Source organism: Pristiophorus japonicus, chromosome 17, assembly GCF_044704955.1.
Source record: "Pristiophorus japonicus isolate sPriJap1 chromosome 17, sPriJap1.hap1, whole genome shotgun sequence".
Classification (NCBI taxonomy): Eukaryota; Metazoa; Chordata; class Chondrichthyes; family Pristiophoridae; genus Pristiophorus; species Pristiophorus japonicus.
The window spans coordinates 58,666,617-58,680,742 of NC_091993.1; positions in this window are offsets into that span (position 1 = coordinate 58,666,617).

The following is a 14,126-nucleotide window of genomic DNA, read 5'->3' on the forward strand; positions in this document are numbered from 1 at the left end:
TGTTGGTGGTTCAGTGTTGGGGGTCCAGTGTTGGGGGTTCAGTGGTGGGGGTCAGTTTGGGGGTTTAGTGTTGGGGTTCAGTGTTGGGGTTCAGTGTTGGGGTTCAGTGTTGTGGTTCAGTTTTGGGGATCCGTGTTGGGGGTTCATTGTTGGGTGTTTCAGCTTTGGGGTTCCGTGGTAGCGTTCAGTGTCGGGGGTTCAGTGTTGGGGTTCAGTGTTTGGGTGTTCAGTGTTGGGCTTCAATGTTGTGGGTTCAGTGTTGCGGATTCAGTGTTTGGGTGTTCAGTGTTGGGCTTTAATGTTGTGGGTTCAGTGTTGCGGATTCAGTGTTGGGGGCTCAGTGTTGGGGTCAGTGTTGGGGTTCGGGTTTGGGGTTCAGTGGTTGGTGGTTAGTGTTGGGGTTCAGTTTTTGGGACCCGCGTTGGGGGTTCAGTGTTGGGTGTTTCAGCTTTGGGGTTCAGTGGTAGCGTTCAGTGTTGGGGGTCCAGTGCTGGGGACCAGTGTTGGGGGGTCAGTGTTCGGGTTCAGTGGTTTAGTGTTAGGGTTCAGTGTTGTGGGTTCAGTGTTTGGGTTCAGTATTGGGGGCACAGTGTTGGGGTTCAGTGTCGGGGGTGGTCAGTGTGGGGGTTCAGTGTTGGCGGTCGGTGTTTGAGTTCATTGTTGGGGATTCAGTGTTGGGGATTCAATGTAGGGGTCAGTTTTGGGGGTTCAGTGTTGTGATTTCAGTGTTCAGGGCTTCCGTATTGGGGTTCAGTGTTGAGGGTTCGGTTTGGGGAACCGGTGTTGGGGTTCAGTGTTGGGGTTCAGTTTTGAGTTTCAGTGTTTGGGGGTTCAGTGTTGAGGGGGCAGTGTTGGGGTTCAGTGTGGGGTTCAGTGTTGGGGTTCACCGGTCGGGGTTCTGTGTTCGGGATCAGTTTTGAGGCTCGGTTTTGGGGTTCACTGTTGCGGTTCAGTGTTGGGGACCAGTGTTGGGGGTTCAGTGTTGGAAGTTCAGTGGGGGTCGGTTTGGGGGTTCAGTATTGGGGGTTCAGTATTGGGCGTTCAGTTTTGGGGGTCCAGTGTTGGTGTTCAGTGGTGAGGGTCAGTTTGGGGGTTCAGTATTGGGGTTCCGTTTTGGGCGTTCAGTATTGTGGTTCAGTGTTGGGGGTTCAGTGTTGGGGTGCAGTGTTGGGGTTCAGTAATCGGGGGTTCAGTGATCGGGGGTTCAGTGTTGAGGGTTCAATGTTGCGGTTTCAGTGTTGGGGTATCAGTTTTGGGGGTTCAATGTTGGGGGTTCAGTGTTGGAGGTCCGTCTTGCGGCTCAGTGTTGGGGTGTTCAGTGTTGGGGGTTCAGTATTGAGGTGTCAGCGTTTGGGGTTCAGTGTTGGGTTTCAGTGGTGGGGGGTTCAGCGTTGGGGGTTCAGTGTTGGGGGTCAGCGGCGGGGGTTCAGTGTTAGGGTTCAGTGTCGGGGGTTCAGTGTTGGGCTTCAATGTTGTGGGTTCAGTGTCTCGGATTCAGTGTTGTGGGCTCAGTGTTGGGGTTAGGTTTTGGGGTTCAGTGGTGGGTGGTTAGTGTTGGGGTTCAGTTTTGGGGACCCGCGTTGGGGGTTCAGTGTTGGGTGTTTCAGCTTTGGGGTTCAGTGGTAGCGTTCAGTGTTGGGGGTTCAGTGCTGGGGGCCAGTGTTGGGGGGTCAGTGTTTGGGAACAGTGTTGGGGGCACAGTGTTGGGGTTCAGATTCGGGGGTTCAGTGTTGGAGTTCAGTGTTCGGGAGTTCAGTGTTGGGCTTCAATGTTGGGGGTTCAGTGTTGGGGAATCAGTGTCGGGGACTCAATGTTTGGGGGTTCATTGTTGGGGCTCAGTGTTAGGGTTCAGTGTTGGGATTCAGTGTTGGCGGTCAGTGTTGGGGCTCGGAGTTGGGGGTTAAGTTTTGGGTTTCAGTGGTGGGCTGTCAGCATTGGGGTTCAGTGTTCCGGGGGTTCAGCGGCGGGTGATTAATTTTTGGGTTCAGTGTTCGGGTTCAGCATTGCGGGTTCAGTGTTGGGGTTCAGTTTTGGGGGATCCGTGTGGGGTTTCAGTGTTGGGGGGTTCATCTTTGGGGTTTCGTGTTAGCGTTCAGTGTTGGGGGTTCAGTGCTGGGGGCCAGTGTTGGGGATTCAGTGTTAGGGTTCAGTGTTGCCGGTTCAGGGTTGGGGGTTCAGTGTTGGGGGTTCAGTGTTGGTGGTTCAGTGTTGGAGTTCAGTGTTGGGGTGGTCAGTGTTGGAGGCTCAGTGTTGGGGGATTCAGTGTTGGAGGTTCAGTGTTGGGGATCAGTTTTGGGCGTGGTCAGCGTTGGGCGTTCAGTGTTGGTGTGTTCAGTGTTGGGGGTTCAGTGTTGGGGCTGGTCAGTGTTGGTGGTTCAGTGTTGCGGGGTTCAGTGTTGGGGTTCAGTGTTGTGGTTTCAGTGTTGGGGGTTCTGTGTTGGATGATTCGGTGTTGGGCTTCAGTGTTGGGGTTCAATGTTTGGAGTGGTTCAGTGTTGGGGTGGTCAGTGTTGGGGGTCCAATGCTGTGGGTTCAGTGTTGGGGATTCAGTGTTGGGGTTCAGTGTTGATGGTTCAGTGTTGGGGTTCAATGTTGGGGGTTCAATGTTGGGGGTTCAGTGTAGGGGGTTCAGTGTTGTGGGTTCAGTGTTGGGGGTTCAATGCTGGGGTTCGGTGTTGGGGGTTCAGTGTTAGGGCTCAGTGTTCAGGGGTTCAGCGTTGGGGGTTCAATGTTGCGGTTTCAGTGTTGGGGTATCAGTTTTGGGGGTTCAATGTTGGGGGCTCAGTGTTGGAGGTCCGTCTTGCGGCTCAGTGTTGGGGTGTTCAGTGTTGGGGGTTCAGTATTGAGGTGTCAGCGTTTCGGGTTCAGTGTTGGGGTGTTCAGCGTCGGGGGTTCAGTGTTGGGGTTCTGTGTTGGGGGTCAGCGGCGGGGGTTCAGTGTTGGGGTTCAGTGTCGGGGGTTCAGTGTTGGTGTTCAGTGTTTGGGTGTTCGGTGTTGGGCTTCAATGTTGTGGGTTCAGTGTCGCGGATTGTGTTTTGGGGAGCTCAGTGTTGGGGTCAGTGTTGGGGTTCGGTTTTGGGGTGCAGTGGTGGGTGGGTAGTGTTGGGGTTCAGTTTTGGGGACCCGCGTTGGGGGTTCAGTGTTGGGTGTTTCAGCTTTGGGGTTCAGTGGTAACGTTCAGTGTTGGGGTTCAGTGCTGGGGGCCAGTATTGGGTGGTCAGTGTTAGGGTTCAGTGGTTCAGTGTTAGGGTTCAGTGTTGTGGGTTCAGTGTTGGGGTTCAGTGTTGGAAGTTCAGTGGGGGGTCGGTTTGGTTGTTCAGTATTGGGGCTAATTGTTGGGGTGTTCATCATTGGGGGTACAATGTTGGGGGTTCAGTGTTGGGGGTCCAGTGTTGGGGTTCAGTGGCGGTGTCAGTTTGGGGGTTCAGTATTGTGGTTCCGTGTTGGGGGTTCGGGTATTGTGGTTCAGTGTTGGGGGTTCAGTGTTGGGGTGCCGTGATCGGGGGTTCAGTGATCGGGGGTTCAGTGTTGGGGGTGTAATGTTGGGGTTTCAGTGTTGGGGTTCCTTTTTGGTGGTCAGTTTTGGAGGTTCAATGTTGGGGGTTCAGTGTTGGAGGTTCAATGTTGGGGGTTCAGTGTTGGAGGTCCGTGTTGGGGGTTCAGTGTTGGGGTGTTCAGTGTTGGGTGTTCAGTATTGGGGGTTCAGCTTTGGGGGTTCAGTGTTGCGGGTTCAGGGTTGGGGGTTCAGTGTTGGGGGTTCAGTGTTGGGGGTTCAGTGTTGGAGTTCAGTGTTGGGGTGGTCAGTGTTGGAGGTTCAGTGTTGGGGGATTCAGTGTTGGGGGTTCAGTGTTGGGGATCAGTTTTGGGCGTGGTCAGCGTTGGGGGTTCAGTGTTGGGGTGTTCAGTGCTGGGGGTTCAGTGTTGGGACTGGTCAGTGTTGGTGGTTCAGTGTTGCGGGGTTCAGTGTTGGGGTTCAGTGATGTGGTTTCAGTGTTGGGGGTTCAGTGTTGGATGATTCGGTATTGGGGTTCAGTGTCGGGGTTCAGTGTTTGGGGGTTCAGTGTTGAGGGGGCAGTGTTGGGATTCACCGTTCGGGGTTCTGTATTCGGGATCGGTTTTGGGGCTCAGTTTTGGGGTTCAGAGTTGCGGTTCAGTGTTGGGGTCCAGTGTTGGGGGTTCAGTGTTGGAAGTTCAGTGGGGGTCGGTTTGGGGGTTCAGTATTGGGGCTAATTGTTGGGGTGTTCAGCATTGGGGGTTCAGTGTTGGGGGTACAGTGTTGGGGGTCCAGTGTTGGGGGTTCAGTGGTGGGGGTCAGTTTGGGGGTTCAGTTTTGGGGTTCCGTGTTGGGGGTTCAGTATTGTGGTTCAGTGTTGGGATTTCAGTGTTGGGGTGCAGTGTTGGGGTTCAGTGATCGGGGGATCAGTGATCGGGGGTTCTGTGTTGGGGGTTTAATGTTGGGGGTCCGTGTTGGGGGTTCGGTGTTGGGGTGTTCAGTGTTGGGTGTTCAGTATTGGGGGTTCAGCGTTGGAGGTTCAGCGTTGGGGGTTCAGCGTTGGGGGTTCAGTGTTGGGGTTCCGTGTTCTGGGTCAGCTGCGGGGGTTCAGTGTTGGGGTTCAGTGTTCGGGAGTTCAGTGTTGGGGGTTCAATGTTGCAGTTTCAGTGTTGGGGTATCAGTTTTGGGAGTTCAATGTTGGGGGTTCAGTGTTGGAGGTCCGTCTTGCGGCTCAGTGTTGGGGTGTTCAGTGTTGGAAGTTCAGTATTGAGGTGTCAGCGTTTGGGGTTCAGTGTTGGGTTTCAGTGGTGGGGGGTTCAGCGTTGGGGGTTCAGTGTTGGGGGTCAGCGGCGGGGGTTCAGTGTTGTGGTTCAGTGTTGGGGTTCAGTGTTTGGGTGTTCAGTGTTGGGCTTCAATGTTGTGGGTTCAGTGTCTCGGATTCAGTGTTGTGGGCTCAGTGTTGGGGTTCGGTTTTGGGGTTCAGTGGTGGGTGGTTAGTGTTGGGGTTCAGTTTTGGGGACCCGCGTTGGGGGTTCAGTGTTGGGTGTTTCAGCTTTGGGGTTCAGTGGTAGCGTTCAGTGTTGGGGGTTCAGTGCTGGGGGCCAGTGTTGGGGGGTCAGTGTTTGGGAACAGTGTTGGGGGCACAGTGTTTGGGTTCAGATTCGGGGGTTCAGTGTTGGAGTTCAGTGTTCGGGAGTTCAGTGTTGGGCTTCAATGTTGGGGGTTCAGTGTTGGGGAATCAGTGTCGGGGACTCAATGTTTGGGGGTTCATTGTTGGGGCTCAGTGTTAGGGTTCAGTGTTGGGATTCAGTGTTGGCGGTCAGTGTTGGGGCTCGGAGTTGGGGGTTAAGTTTTGGGTTTCAGTGGTGGGCTGTCAGCATTGGGGTTCAGTGTTCCGGGGGTTCAGCGGCGGGTGATTAATTTTGGGGTTCAGTGTTCGGGTTCAGCATTGCGGGTTCAGTGTTGGGGTTCAGTTTTGGGGGATCCGTGTGGGGTTTCAGTGTTGGGGGGTTCAGCTTTGGGGTTTCGTGTTAGCGTTCAGTGTTGGGGGTTCAGTGCTGGGGGCCAGTGTTGGGGATTCAGTGTTAGGGTTCAGTGTTGCCGGTTCAGGGTTGGGGGTTCAGTGTTGGGGGTTCAGTGTTGGTGGTTCAGTGTTGGAGTTCAGTGTTGGGGTGGTCAGTGTTGGAGGCTCAGTGTTGGGGGATTCAGTGTTGGAGGTTCAGTGTTGGGGATCAGTTTTGGGCGTGGTCAGCGTTGGGGGTTCAGTGTTGGGGTGTTCAGTGTTGGGGGTTCAGTGTTGGGGCTGGTCAGTGTTGGTGGTTCAGTGTTGCGGGGTTCAGTGTTGGGGTTCAGTGTTGTGGTTTCAGTGTTGGGGGTTCTGTGTTGGATGATTCGGTGTTGGGTTTCAGTGTTGGGGTTCAATGTTTGGAGTGGTTCAGTGTTGGGGGTGGTCAGTGTTGGGGGTCCAATGCTGTGGGTTCAGTGTTGGGGATTCAGTGTTGGGGTTCAGTGTTGATGGTTCAGTGTTGGGGTTCAATGTTGGGGGTTCAATGTTGGGGGTTCAATGTTGCGGTTTCAGTGTTGGGGTATCAGTTTTGGGGGTTCAATGTTGGGGGCTCAGTGTTGGAGGTCCGTCTTGCGGCTCAGTGTTGGGTGTTCAGTGTTGGGGGTTCAGTATTGAGGTGTCAGCGTTTCGGGTTCAGTGTTGGGGTGTTCAGCGTCGGGGGTTCAGTGTTGGGGTTCTGTGTTGGGGGTCAGCGGCCGGGGTTCAGTGTTGGGGTTCAGTGTCGGGGGTTCAGTGTTGGGGTTCAGTGTTTGGGTGTTCGGTGTTGGGCTTCAATGTTGTGGGTTCAGTGTCGCGGATTGTGTTTTGGGGAGCTCAGTGTTGGGGTCAGTGTTGGGGTTCGGTTTTGGGGTGAAGTGGTGGGTGGGTAGTGTTGGGGTTCAGTTTTGGGGACCCGCGTTGGGGGTTCAGTGTTGGGTGTTTCAGCTTTGGGGTTCAGTGGTAGCGTTCAGTGTTGGGGTTCAGTGCTGGGGGCCAGTATTGGGTGGTCAGTGTTAGGGTTCAGTGGTTCAGTGTTAGGGTTCAGTGTTGTGGGTTCAGTGTTGGGGTTCAGTGTTGGAAGTTCAGTGGGGGGTCGGTTTGGTTGTTCAGTATTGGGGCTAATTGTTGGGGTGTTCATCATTGGGGGTACAATGTTGGAGGTTCAGTGTTGGGGGTCCAGTGTTGGGGTTCAGTGGCGGGGGTCAGTTTGGGGGTTCAGTATTGTGGTTCCGTGTTGGGGGTTCAGTATTGTGGTTCAGTGTTGGGGGTTCAGTGTTGGGGTGCCGTGATCGGGGGTTCAGTGATCGGGGGTTCAGTGTTGGGGGTTTAATGTTGGGGTTTCAGTGTTGGGGTTCCTTTTTGGTGGTCAGTTTTGGAGGTTCAATGTTGGGGGTTCAGTGTTGGGGGTCCGTGTTGGGGGTTCAGTGTTGGGGTGTTCAGTGTTGGGTGTTCAGTATTGGGGGTTCAGCTTTGGGGGTTCAGTGTTGCGGGTTCAGGGTTGGGGGTTCAGTGTTGGGGGTTCAGTGTTGGGGGTTCAGTGTTGGAGTTCAGTGTTGGGGTGGTCAGTGTTGGAGGTTCAGTGTTGGGGGATTCAGTGTTGGGGGTTCAGTGTTGGGGATCAGTTTTGGGCGTGGTCAGCGTTGGGGGTTCAGTGTTGGGGTGTTCAGTGCTGGGGGTTCAGTGTTGGGGCTGGTCAGTGTTGGTGGTTCAGTGTTGCGGGGTTCAGTGTTGGGGTTCAGTGATGTGGTTTCATTGTTGGGGGTTCAGTGTTGGATGATTCGGTATTGGGGTTCAGTGTCGGGGTTCAGTGTTTGGGGTTCAGTGTTGGAAGTTCAGTGGGGGGTCGGTTTGGTTGTTCAGTATTGGGGCTAATTGTTGGGGTGTTCATCATTGGGGGTACAATGTTGGAGGTTCAGTGTTGGGGGTCCAGTGTTGGGGTTCAGTGGCGGGGGTCAGTTTGGGGGTTCAGTATTGTGGTTCCGTGTTGGGGGTTCAGTATTGTGGTTCAGTGTTGGGGGTTCAGTGTTGGGGTGCCGTGATCGGGGGTTCAGTGATCGGGGGTTCAGTGTTGGGGTTCAGTGTCGGGGGTTCAGTGTTGGGGTTCAGTGTTTGGGTGTTCGGTTTTGGGCTTCAATGTTGTGGGTTCAGTGTCGCGGATTGTGTTTTGGGGAGCTCAGTGTTGGGGTCAGTGTTGGGGTTCGGTTTTGGGGTGAAGTGGTGGGTGGGTAGTGTTGGGGTTCAGTTTTGGGGACCCGCATTGGGGGTTCAGTGTTGGGTGTTTCAGCTTTGGGGTTCAGTGGTAGCGTTCAGTGTTGGGGTTCAGTGCTGGGGGCCAGTATTGGGTGGTCAGTGTTAGGGTTCAGTGGTTCAGTGTTAGGGTTCAGTGTTGTGGGTTCAGTGTTGGGGTTCAGTGTTGGAAGTTCAGTGGGGGGTCGGTTTGGTTGTTCAGTATTGGGGCTAATTGTTGGGGTGTTCATCATTGGGGGTACAATGTTGGAGGTTCAGTGTTGGGGGTCCAGTGTTGGGGTTCAGTGGCGGGGGTCAGTTTGGGGGTTCAGTATTGTGGTTCCGTGTTGGGGGTTCAGTATTGTGGTTCAGTGTTGGGGGTTCAGTGTTGGGGTGCCGTGATCGGGGGTTCAGTGATGGGGGTTCAGTGTTGGGGGTTTAATGTTGGGGTTTCAGTGTTGGGGTTCCTTTTTGGTGGTCAGTTTTGGAGGTTCAATGTTGGGGGTTCAGTGTTGGAGGTCCGTGTTGGGGGTTCAGTGTTGGGGTGTTCAGTGTTGGGTGTTCAGTATTGGGGGTTCAGCTTTGGGGGTTCAGTGTTGCGGGTTCAGGGTTGGGGGTTCAGTGTTGGGGGTTCAGTGTTGGGGGTTCAGTGTTGGAGTTCAGTGTTGGGGTGGTCAGTGTTGGAGGTTCAGTGTTGGGGGATTCAGTGTTGGGGGTTCAGTGTTGGGGATCAGTTTTGGGCGTGGTCAGCGTTGGGGGTTCAGTGTTGGGCTGTTCAGTGCTGGGGGTTCAGTGTTGGGGCTGGTCAGTGTTGGTGGTTCAGTGTTGCGGGGTTCAGTGTTGGGGTTCAGTGATGTGGTTTCAGTGTTGGGGGTTCAGTGTTGGATGATTCGGTATTGGGGTTCAGTGTCGGGGTTCAGTGTTTGGGGGTTCAGTGTTGAGGGGGCAGTGTTGGGGTTCACCGTTTGGGGTTCTGTATTCGGGATCAGTTTTGGGGCTCAGTTTTGGGGTTCAGAGTTGCGGTTCAGTGTTGGGGTCCAGTGTTGGGGGTTCAGTGTTGGAAGTTCAGTGGGGGTCGGTTTGGGGGTTCAGTATTGGGGCTAATTGTTGGGGTGTTCAGCATTGGGGGTTCAGTGTCGGGGGTACATTGTTGGGGGTTCAGTGGTGGGGGTCAGTTTGGGGGTTCAGTTTTGGGGTTCCGTGTTGGGGGTTCAGTATTGTGGTTCAGTGTTGGGGTTTCAGTGTTGGGGTGCAGTGTTGGGGTTCAGTGATCGGGGGATCAGTGATCGGGGGTTCTGTGTTGGGGGTTTAATGTTGGGGGTCCGTGTTGGGGGTTCAGTGTTGGGGTGTTCAGTGTTGGGTGTTCAGTATTGGGGGTTCAGCGTTGGAGGTTCAGCGTTGGGGGTTCAGCGTTGGGGGTTCAGTGTTGGGGTTCCGTGTTCTGGGTCAGCTGCGGGGGTTCAGTGTTGGGGTTCAGTGTTCGGGAGTTCAGTGTTGGGGGTTCAATGTTGCAGTTTCAGTGTTGGGGTATCAGTTTTGGGAGTTCAATGTTGGGGGTTCAGTGTTGGAGGTCCGTCTTGCGGCTCAGTGTTGGGGTGTTCAGTGTTGGAAGTTCAGTATTGAGGTGTCAGCGTTTGGGGTCCAGTGTTGGGTTTCAGTGGTGGGGGGTTCAGCGTTGGGGGTTCAGTGTTGGGGGTCAGCGGCGGGGGTTCAGTGTTGTGGTTCAGTGTTGGGGTTCAGTGTTTGGGTGTTCAGTGTTGGGCTTCAATGTTGTGGGTTCAGTGTCTCGGATTCAGTGTTGTGGTTCAGTGTTGGGGTTCAGTTTTTGGGTGTTCAGTGTTGGGCTTCAATGTTGTGGGTTCAGTGTCTCGGATTCAGTGTTGTGGGCTCAGTGTTGGGGTTCGGTTTTGGGGTTCAGTTGTGGGTGGTTAGTGTTGGGGTTCAGTTTTGGGGACCCGCGTTGGGGGTTCAGTGTTGGGCGTTTCAGCTTTGGGGTTCAGTGGTAGCGTTCAGTGTTGGGGGTTCAGTGCTGGGGGCCAGTGTTGGGGGGTCAGTGTTTGGGAACAGTGTTGGGGGCACAGTGTTGGGGTTCAGATTCGGGGGTTCAGTGTTGGAGTTCAGTGTTCGGGAGTTCAGTGTTGGGCTTCAATGTTGGGGGTTCAGTGTTGGGGAATCAGTGTCGGGGACTCAATGTTTGGGGGTTCATTGTTGGGGCTCAGTGTTAGGGTTCAGTGTTGGGATTCAGTGTTGGCGGTCAGTGTTGGGGCTCGGAGTTGGGGTTAAGTTTTGGGTTTCAGTGGTGGGCTGTCAGCATTGGGGTTCAGTGTTCCGGGGGTTCAGCGGCGGGTGATTAATTTTGGGGTTCAGTGTTCGGGTTCAGCATTGCGGGTTCAGTGTTGGGGTTCAGTTTTGGGGGATCCGTGTGGGGTTTCAGTGTTGGGGGGTTCAGCTTTGGGGTTTCGTGTTAGCGTTCAGTGTTGGGGGTTCAGTGCTGGGGGCCAGTGTTGGGGATTCAGTGTTAGGGTTCAGTGTTGCCGGTTCAGGGTTGGGGGTTCAGTGTTGGGGGTTCAGTGTTGGTGGTTCAGTGTTGGAGTTCAGTGTTGGGGTGGTCAGTGTTGGAGGCTCAGTGTTGGGGGATTCAGTGTTGGAGGTTCAGTGTTGGGGATCAGTTTTGGGCGTGGTCAGCGTTGGGGGTTCAGTGTTGCGGGGTTCAGTGTTGGGGTTCAGTGTTGTGGTGTCAGTGTTGGGGGTTCTGTGTTGGATGATTCGGTGTTGGGCTTCAGTGTTGGGGTTCAATGTTTGGAGTGGTTCAGTGTTGGGGGTGGTCAGTGTTGGGGGTCCAATGCTGTGGGTTCAGTGTTGGGGATTAAGTGTTGGGGTTCAGTGTTGATAGTTCAGTGTTGGGGTTCAATGTTGGGGGTTCAATGTTGGGGGTTCAGTGTAGGGGGTTCAGTGTTGTGGGTTCAGTTTTCAGGGGTTCAGCGTTGGGGGTTCCGTGTGGGGGTTCAGTGTCGGGGTTCAGTGCTGGGGTTCCGTCTTGCGGTTCATTGTTGGGGGGTCAGCGTTGGGGGGTCAGCGTTGGGGTTCAGTGTAGGGGTTCAGCGTTGGTGGTTCAGTGTAGAGGTTCAGTGTTGGGGGATTCAGTGTTGTGGTTCACCGTTAGGGGTTCTGTGTTGGAGCTCAGTTTTGGGGCTCCGTTTTGGGGTTCAGTGTTGGGGTTCCAGTTTTGGGGGTCAGTTTGGGGTGTCAGTATTGGGGTTCAGAGTTGGGGGTTCAGTATTGTGGTTCAGTGTTGGGGTCAGTGTTGGGGTTCAGTGTTAGGGTTCAGTGTTGTGACCTGTGTTGGCGGTTCATTGTTGCGGGTCCAGTGTTGGGGGTTCAGTGGTGGGGGTCAGTTTGGGGGTTGAGTATTGGGGTTCGGTGTTGCGGTTCAGTATTGCGAGTCAGTGTTGGGGTTCAGTGTTGGGGTGTTCTGCGTTGGGGTTTCAGTGTTGGGGGTCAGTGTTGGGGTTCAGTGTTAGGGTTCAGTGTTGTGGTCCTGTGTTGGTGGTTCAGTGTTGGGGGTCCAGTGTTGGGGGTTCAGTGGTGGGGGTCAGTTTGGGGGTTTAGTGTTGGGGTTCAGTGTTGGGGTTCAGTGTTGGGGTTCAGTGTTGTGGTTCAGTTTTGGGGATCCGTGTTGGGGGTTCATTGTTGGGCGTTTCAGCTTTGGGGTTCCGTGGTAGCGTTCAGTGTCGGGGGTTCAGTGTTGGGGTTCAGTGTTTGGGTGTTCAGTGTTGGGCTTCAATGTTGTGGGTTCAGTGTTGCGGATTCAGTGTTTGGGTGTTCAGTGTTGGGCTTTAATGTTGTGGGTTCAGTGTTGCGGATTCAGTGTTGGGGGCTCAGTGTTGGGGTTCGGGTTTGGGGTTCAGTGGTTGGTGGTTAGTGTTGGGGTTCAGTTTTTGGGACCCGCGTTGGGGGTTCAGTGTTGGGTGTTTCAGCTTTGGGGTTCAGTGGTAGCATTCAGTGTTGGGGGTTCAGTGCTGGGGACCAGTGTTGGGGGGGTCAGTGTTCGGGTTCAGTGGTTTAGTGTTAGGGTTCAGTGTTGTGGGTTCAGTGTTTGGGTTCAGTATTGGGGGCACAGTGTTGGGGTTCAGTGTCGGGGGGGGTCAGTGTGGGGGTTCAGTGTTGGCGGTCAGTGTTTGAGTTCATTGTTGGGGATTCAGGTTTGGGGATTCAATGTAGGGGTCAGTTTTGGGGGTTCAGTGTTGTGATTTCAGTGTTCAGGGCTTCCGTATTGGGGTTCAGTGTTGAGGGTTCGGTTTGGGGAACCGGTGTTGGGGTTCAGTGTTGGGGTTCAGTTTTGAGTTTCAGTGTTTGGGGGTTCAGTGTTGAGGGGGCAGTGTTGGGGTGCAGTGTGGGGTTCAGTGTTGGGGTTCACCGGTCGGGGTTCTGTGTTCGGGATCAGTTTTGAGGCTCGGTTTTGGGGTTCACTGTTGCGGTTCAGTGTTGGGGACCAGTGTTGGGGGTTCAGTGTTGGAAGTTCAGTGGGGGTCGGTTTGGGGGTTCAGTATTGGGGGTTCAGTATTGGGCGTTCAGTTTTGGGGGTCCAGTGTTGGTGTTCAGTGGTGAGGGTCAGTTTGGGGGTTCAGTATTGGGGTTCCGTTTTGGGCGTTCAGTATTGTGGTTCAGTGTTGGGGGTTCAGTGTTGGGGTGCAGTGTTGGGGTTCAGTAATCGGGGGTTCAGTGATCGGGGGTTCAGGGTTGGGGGTTCAGTGTTGGGGGTTCAGTGTTGGAGTTCAGTGTTGGGGTGGTCAGTGTTGGAGGTTCAGTGTTGGGGGATTCAGTGTTGGGGTTCAGTGTTGGGGATCAGTTTTGGGCGTGGTCAGCGTTGGATGATTCGGTGTTGGGCTTCAGTGTTGGGGTTCAATGTTTGGAGTGGTTCAGTGTTGGGGGTGGTCAGTGTTGGGGGTCCAATGCTGTGGGTTCAGTGTTGGGGATTCAGTGTTGGGGTTCAGTGTTGATGTTTCAGTGTTGGGGTTCAATGTTGGGGGTTCAATGTTGGGGGTTCAGTGTAGGGGGTTCAGTGTTGTGGGTTCAGTGTTGGGGGTTCAATGCTGGGGTTCGGTGTTGGGGGTTCAGTGTTAGGGCTCAGTGTTCAGGGGTTCAGCGTTGGGGGTTCCGTGTGGGGGTTCCGTGTGGGGGTTCAGTGTCGGGGTTCAGTGCTGGGGTTCCGTCTCGCGGTTCATTGTTGGGGGGTCAGCGTTGGGGGGTCAGCGTTGGGGTTCAGTGTAGGGGTTCAGCGTTGGTGGTTCAGTGTAGAGGTTCAGTGTTGGGGGATTCAGTGTTGTGGTTCACCGTTAGGGGTTCTGTGTTGGAGCTCAGTTTTGGGGCTCCGTTTTGGGGTTCAGTGTTGGGGTTCCAGTTTTGGGGGTCAGTTTGGGGTGTCAGTATTGGGGTTCAGAGTTGGGGGTTCAGTATTGTGGTTCAGTGTTGGGGTCAGTGTTGGGGTTCAGTGTTAGGGTTCAGTGTTGTGACCTGTGTTGGCGGTTCATTGTTGGGGGTCCAGTGTTGGTGGTTCAGTGGTGGGGGTCAGTTTGGGGGTTGAGTACTGGGGTTCGGTGTTGCGGTTCAGTATTGCGAGTCAGTGTTGGGGTTCAGTGTTGGGGTGTTCTGCGTTGGGGTTTCAGTGTTGGGGGTCAGTGTTGGGGTTCAGTGTTAGGGTTCAGTGTTGTGGTCCTGTGTTGGTGGTTCAGTGTTGGGGGTCCAGTGTTGGGGGTTCAGTGGTGGGGGTCAGTTTGGGGGTTTAGTGTTGGGGTTCAGTGTTGGGGTTCAGTGTTGGGGTTCAGTGTTGTGGTTCAGTTTTGGGGATCCGTGTTGGGGGTTCATTGTTGGGTGTTTCAGCTTTGGGGTTCCGTGGTAGCGTTCAGTGTCGGGGGTTCAGTGTTGGGGTTCAGTGTTTGGGTGTTCAGTGTTGGGCTTCAATGTTGTGGGTTCAGTGTTGCGGATTCAGTGTTTGGGTGTTCAGTGTTGGGCTTTAATGTTGTGGGTTCAGTGTTGCGGATTCAGTGTTGGGGGCTCAGTGTTGGGGTCAGTGTTGGGGTTCGGGTTTGGGGTTCAGTGGTTGGTGGTTAGTGTTGGGGTTCAGTTTTTGGGACCCGCGTTGGGGGTTCAGTGTTGGGTGTTTCAGCTTTGGGGTTCAGTGGTAGCGTTCAGTGTTGGGGGTTCAGTGCTGGGGACCAGTGTTGGGGGGTCAGTGTTCGGGTTCAGTGGTTTAGTGTTAGGGTTCAGTGTTGTGGGTTCAGTGTTTGGGTTCAGTATTGGGGGCACAGTGTTGGGGTTCAGTGTCGGGGGGGGTCAGTGTGGGGGTTCAGTGTTGGCGGTCAG